General features: G+C 40.5%; 1 pseudogene; it reads right to left on the bottom strand.

The window, feature by feature from the left end:
* Positions 1-571: 571 nt before the first annotated feature.
* LOC132297738 (small nucleolar RNA R71) lies at positions 572-670 on the bottom strand (annotated as a pseudogene).
* Positions 671-6,717: the final 6,047 nt, after the last annotated feature.

A 6,717-nucleotide genomic window follows, 5' to 3' on the forward strand; every position in this document is an offset into this window, starting at 1 on the left:
GGTCATATAGACCAATAAGGCAACCGCCACCCTAATGTACATCATGAAAATGTTCAAGTACCATTAGGCATGCCTAGACTATTCATTCACCTACAACAATAAGGCCAAGTTCCATTGAGAATGTCTCGGCCAATATTTGTTCCACAACCCCCCATAGTTCAAGCTAATCAAGGTGTTCGTCTAGCACCACCAATTGTGAATCCTCCATTGCATTAAGAGACCATTATGTAGCTAATGAATACAATGCACCCACTTGCATTCAATTGCCCCCATTTAGAGCACATCACTATGAAATTAAACCATAAACTATTCAAATGCTTCCAAATTACCATGGGTTTCCTAGTGAAGAACCTTATAAGTATTTGGATAAGTTTCTTGAAGTGTATTCCACCGTGAAATACACTGACATGCCGGAAGAAGTGTTAAGGCTTAAACTTTTTCCTTTTACCCTTAAAGACAAGGCAAAATATTGGTTCAACAATTTTAGGCCTTTTTCGATAACTTCTTAGGCGGAAATGCAACAAGAGTTCTTGAAAAAGTACTATCCGGTTTCTAAGACCAATGCCATGAGAACTTCAATTAGAGAATTTTCTTAAAGGGGTGGGGAAATGTTTCATGAGGCATGGGAAAGGTTTAATGATTTGCTTAGAAAGTGCCCTCATCATGACATACCTAAGTGGCAACTAGTTTAATACTTCTTTGAAAGTTTATCGGATAATCACAAGGGTATGGTTGATGCATCCATGGGTGGTTCTTATCTTGACAAGCATGAAAATGATGTGTGGCAATTATATGAAAGTATGAGTGAGAATTCAATGCATAGGTCTTTATCTTCTAAAAATGGTAGAAACCTAAGAGGAAGGAAGAATGTTGGCTTATATCAAGTTGACAACTCCAATGACATAGCCGCCAAGGTTTGATCAATTTTTTATCAACCAAAATTCGGCGAATCTAGTATCTTCCTCCCTTACTCATATTCATCATCGTGCATCTAATGAATCTTGCATGACTTGTTCAAGTGTTTTGCATTCTACGTCCAATTGTCCCTATGAACATGTGCAAAGTGAGCCCCATGAGCAAGTCAATGCTACATTTGTTAATTAAGGGAATAATCCCTATGGCACTCATTATAATTCAAGTTGGAGGAACCATCAAAACTTTTCTTAGAAAAGCCAAGGGGAAGGCTCAAACCCTTCCCAAGGTGGTTTTCAAGGGAAGTATGTTCCCCCACCAATGCAAAGCCAAGGTTCCCAAGGTTTTAAACCATCATCATTTCAATCACATGGCAATCAATTATCTAATCTCATTTTCCAAATAAACCATCATATTCCCAAGGAAACTCTAGGAGTCCCGCCTTTGAAGAGAAAGTTTTGACCGCTCTAGGCACTCTGGAGGCGAACACTCAATTGCTTCATTCTCATTCTCAATCCTTTGCTAAGCTAGAAACCCAAGTAGGGCAAATAGCTAGTACCTTAAATGCTAGAGAGAAGGGGAAGATGCCTTTGAATGCCCCACCAAAGCAACAATGTGTTGTGGAGACTCATTCCTCATCGAAAGGTCACACAATTGAGCATGTCAATGCAATGACAACCTTGAGAAGTGGGAAGGTTATTAACAACCAAGTACGTATTCCCAATGAAGAGAGTGAACCGGTGCAACCAAAAGTTAACACCTGTCCCGTTTCTCATCATATTCCTTCTTCATTGCACATGCATGATCATTCAAATGGGAAAGTGTCAAAAAGTGATTTGAAAAGTGAGTCCAAAATTTATTTGAAAGATGAAGTGAACAAAGCTTTGAAAAAGGATCTTAAAAATTCTTATGTTGAGGACTCTTCAAAGAAAAGTTTTGAAAAAGCTTTTGAGCCTAGAGCTCCATTTCCGGATACCTTGAAAGGATCCATTTATCTTGATAAGCAAAAGATCAAGACAAATGAAATCATTGAAATGTTTAGGCAAGTGAAGATTAATCTTCCACTTTTGGATGCAATTAAGCAAATTTTGGCTTATGCCAAGTTCTTAAAAGATCTTTGCACCCAAAAGAGGAAGAACAAGAGCCAAGCACCTAGGAAAGTGGTCTTGACTGAGCAAGTGAGCTCAATCTTGCAACATAACACCCTCCCAAAATTTAAGGACCCCGGTTCACCTACTACTTCTTGCATCATTGGTGATCATGTCATTAATCGAGCTCTTCTAAACTTAGGAGCAAGTGTTAATCTTCTTCCATACTCGGTGTATGTCAAATTAGGCTTAGGAGACTTGACACCGACGTTGGTGGTTTTATAACTTGCCAACCGATTCATCAAAAAGCCTAGGGGTATCATTGAGGATGTCTTGATTAAAATTGATAAATTCTTCTTCCCGGTCGATTTCATTGTCATTGACACAGAACCGGTTCCAAATCCCAAGAGCCAAATTCCCATCATCCTTGGCCGTCCTTTCTTGGCAACCTCAAATACCAACATCAATTGTAGGACGGGGGTAATGAAAATCTCATTTGGATATATGAAGGTGAAGTTGAATATCTTCAATCCGACCCCAAATTCATTTGACAAGCATGAGGAGGTGAATGTTGTAGAAAAATGCCTAGACAATGAATGCGAAAGAATGGAGTCTTTTCTTAAAACCAAAACTTCAAAAAGCTCATCTTAAACCTTGAATTCCAAAAATGATGTTTCAAAATCTTGCTTTGAAAGGGCATGGAAGCCCAAAGATCATATTAACAAGGGACCAACACTTTCCTTTGAATCTTATCCAACAAGTTCTTTAGGGAACCGTTTGTTGGATGGAATTCAAAGTACTTATCACCCCGTCATGGAGGGGATGCATTATAAGATCTTTGATCCGGGTTAAAAAAGCCCAACGAGCAAGACGTTAAAAACTAGTAAATGCTTCGTAGGGTTTACAACCCTATTCCTCCCTCAATTCTATTTTCCCTTTCATTTTTTGCGTCGTCTAGATATGTTCTGGAATTCATACACATGGCTAGGATTTTAATTGAGTATGCATGCACTTTCATTCTGAAAATAGGCATTTTGTCCAAGTTCGATCGATCTCAAAAGAGGTTCGATCGATCGAACACCCATCCCTACATCCAATCTTTGCTCTGTTCCATCAATCTGAAATTTCTTGCATAAATCAGCCCTCTGTGTATCGTTCGAAAGTTTATTTCAATCGACCTGAGAACTCCAAGATCAATCGCAATTGTTCTTGGATCGATCTTCACTCCACACTTAGAAAATTTTTTAGATCCATGAAAATAGGCCTCTCTGTGCATCGTTCGAACTTCTCTGCAGGTTTTCACCTGTTCGATCGATCGAAATATCTTTTTGATCGATCGCAGTTTGATCGATCTGTGCCTCTTGTTGACCTTGATTTTGACTTTAATTGCATTGTTGTTTTTATTTTATTTTATTTTATTATTAAAAAAAAAATTTATTATTTGTCAAGGTGAGATTGATCTCAACATTTAAAAGATCGATCTTGTTCGATCGATCGAAAATTTTCCCTGATCAATCGAACCTGTCGGGAAATGTTTTTAAAAACAGAACCTTAGGGTCATTCGATCGATCCATAGATCAATCTACAGACCACCTCAACCCTCGCCGCTGCAACCCATTTCTCTCCCATCTCCGGCGACCTTCTCGAGGCTCGAATCTCTCTCTTTCATCTTAGGACTCGTCCATCTCGTGATTTCCACTTCTCTCTCTCGGATTTGGTAAGTTCCAAGTTCTCCCTTTGCTTTTGACTTTCAATTTACCTATTTGCGATGCTTGTCATGTTAGATCTAGGTTGCTTTGTCTGAATCTTACCATATTTTAAAGCTTCCATGATCGTGTATATATATGTATCTATACATATATATATATATATATATATAGTTTTGTATATATATTTCATTTTTAATTGATTTTTGAGTGTTCCGGGCTAAACAAGTGACCCATATCGTGTTGTTGATGTATGAGAGGGCCCCACAAGTTTGCTTGGGTGCCCCCATGCCTTCCACGTCACAAATCTGTGACTTTTCAAATTTCCCTTCCCAGTTCGATCGATTAAACTTTTCTCAGATCGATCATATAAAGATCGATAGAACTTTTCTCAGATCTATCTCACATTTTTGTGGTCGATCGAACTTCACAGATTTACATCCCACACTTCACACACTTCCTTTTGTGATTCCATGCTATCTCATACATGCCCAATGCCTGTGTTTTCCACATTGGATGCATTCCATACTTATATTGTTTAGCATGCTTCACTTACTGTCACTGTTTATTTAGCCCCGTCATCACTTGCATAGATTCATGTCTTCTGTTGTCTATCTTGTTTAACATAAATGTTTCTATATACTATGCTTCAATTATTAATGCCAATACTAACTTATATTGCAAGTGTTTTTCTTTCTGTTTTGCAGGCCATGGCTAGGGTCAAGACTGTTGCCCGTGGACATTATCATCGCCGAGTCAGGTGCAGATTAAAGGGGCCAGGTAAGCCTTCTCATGTTCAGGAGTACCCCGAGCATTAGGCAGGACTATCCCAGGTCCCTGATCTTGAGCAGCTACATGATATAGAGGTAGACCCCACTTAGTCCCCATCAGACGATTCTAGACTTCGGTCTTCAGCTTCTACATCTTTATCATCTCATGATGAGGCTGAGCGTACTTTATCACCTTCTCCATCTCCGCCCCATCCATAGTCGGGCCAAGCATTTGACAGACCGCTACCGAGATACTCACGCTTTAAGGTGGCATATGAGTCGGTCTTTAACATTTCATTCTTCTCTCGGTATATCTTAACTTGGGTTGATTACGAGGATATTGACCGCCGGGGCATTTCAGCCATTTTAGCCCCAGTCACTTACCCAGTTTACCCGAGGCTTGTTCGGATGTTCTTCCAGAACCTCCAACCTGCCCTAAGTAACCTGGCGAAGCTGCGCACTATAGTTGATGGCCATCCTATCCGCATTACCGTGGAGTCTTTGGCCCGATCCTACCGATGCCCGCATGCCTACCCTCCCAAGCTTGAGCTTGATTATCCTATCTTGGAGAGGCAGCCTTCCTATGCATTTATGGCCGAGGCACTTACAGGACATTACAGTGAGGGCGACACTTTTGTTACTCATACTTATCTGCCCAATGATCTGTGGTTATTTGATTCGATCCTGTACCGAAATGTCTTCATGGCCGGCCACAAGATCCAGAGGCGCGGCGATTATTTGACAGCTTTATATACTCTATACACAGGGTGTTGGGTTTCTATTTCGGCCCTCTACTGGACAGTGATGGTGAAGCTCTATACTGACTACATCAGCAAGGCCAAGCCTAAGCGGGCTAAGTATCTTCCATTTGGCCATCTGATCACTCAGATCCTCCGGGATCAGCGTTATCCATTCCGTCCGAATGAGGGTTCAGAGACAAGAGCTTGCCATTTTGGCAAGAAGGACTGGAATAAAAGCTACAATGCTCTTATTAAAAGTCTTTTAGAGGACACCGTGATAGCAGCAGAGGAGGCAGAGGAGGAGGAGATGGCAGCAGCATGAGAGGTAGACGTACCAGCAGCGGATGATCTAGCAGTCGATTCGGCTGCAGTCCATATGGACATTGAATTAGAGTAGTATCCTGCAGAGGGTCTACAACATCATTCTCCAGCAGAGTTGCCAGTTCATTCTCCGAAGCAGGCTCAGGATGTACCACAGTTTCCCGATCTAGTAGTACCTGAGGCTCCAGTTCAGACACGCGGCTTTGGAGAACATCTCTAGGCTTTGGAGGATGCTGTAGTCTCTATCCGTTCAAACACTGTCTCCTTCCGAGCTGACATTTCTTCTCTGCGTACGGATGTCATGACTGCGCTGCGAGACATATCCTATCCCGAGATATCCGCGGAGCGCGCCCTGCTCGTCCTACCTCCTCAGCATAATCTTCATATCTCTCTATTACCTGTTTTACATACCTACAATATTTGCTATATTTGATACTGTTGCGATATTTTACGGCCAGTCTGTTGGCCCAGACATTCTGATGTACATTATTTTTATCTTTTGCTATACATGCTATATTTTGTTATATTTTGGATGTCATACTGTGTATTGATATATCTGTTTGTGATTGACTCCATCAGGTGCATCCTAGTGACTTCAATGAGAGAGAGTACTGCCCAAATTTTTAGGACCACCCTTTTTTTCTCTCTCTTTATTTCAATTCTTGTCCCAATTACACTTGCATGTCCACTGTGCACTATTATTATCCCCTTTGTTGGCTAATAAACTTTTATCCAGTGCCATCTTTTCAGGACCACAGTTAATCCCAAGTTTGCAGGGGTTATACCACCCACTTTGGATACTTGTGTCCCGGCCACTCTTTCTTATAGTTACACTGGTATACTCTTTCCTTTATTCTCTTTGCACATTGAGGACATTGTGCCATTTAAGTTTGGGGGTAACGGTATTAATTGCAGTATTTGCTTTCAATTCAAAATTTTAAGCATGACTTGTGTATTTGAGGGATTGTCTATGATTGGTTCATAACTAGCCATGATTTTGATTTTTTGAGAACTATATTGCTTAAAATTTATAAAAATTGCTTGACTAGAGAGTCCAATACTCCTTGTATGCCTTGTGAATGCCATTTAGGAGTAAAGTTTTTGAAAGATTGATATCTTGCTTGCACTTATGGTCCACATCATCCTGATTTTGTGATTGTTTTGAGATTCACTCTAGAAT

Source organism: Cornus florida, unplaced genomic scaffold (assembly GCF_030987335.1).
Source record: "Cornus florida cultivar Cherokee Brave unplaced genomic scaffold, ASM3098733v1 CherokeeBrave_3.0.0_Hap2_Chr02, whole genome shotgun sequence".
NCBI lineage: Eukaryota > Viridiplantae > Streptophyta > Magnoliopsida > Cornales > Cornaceae > Cornus > Cornus florida.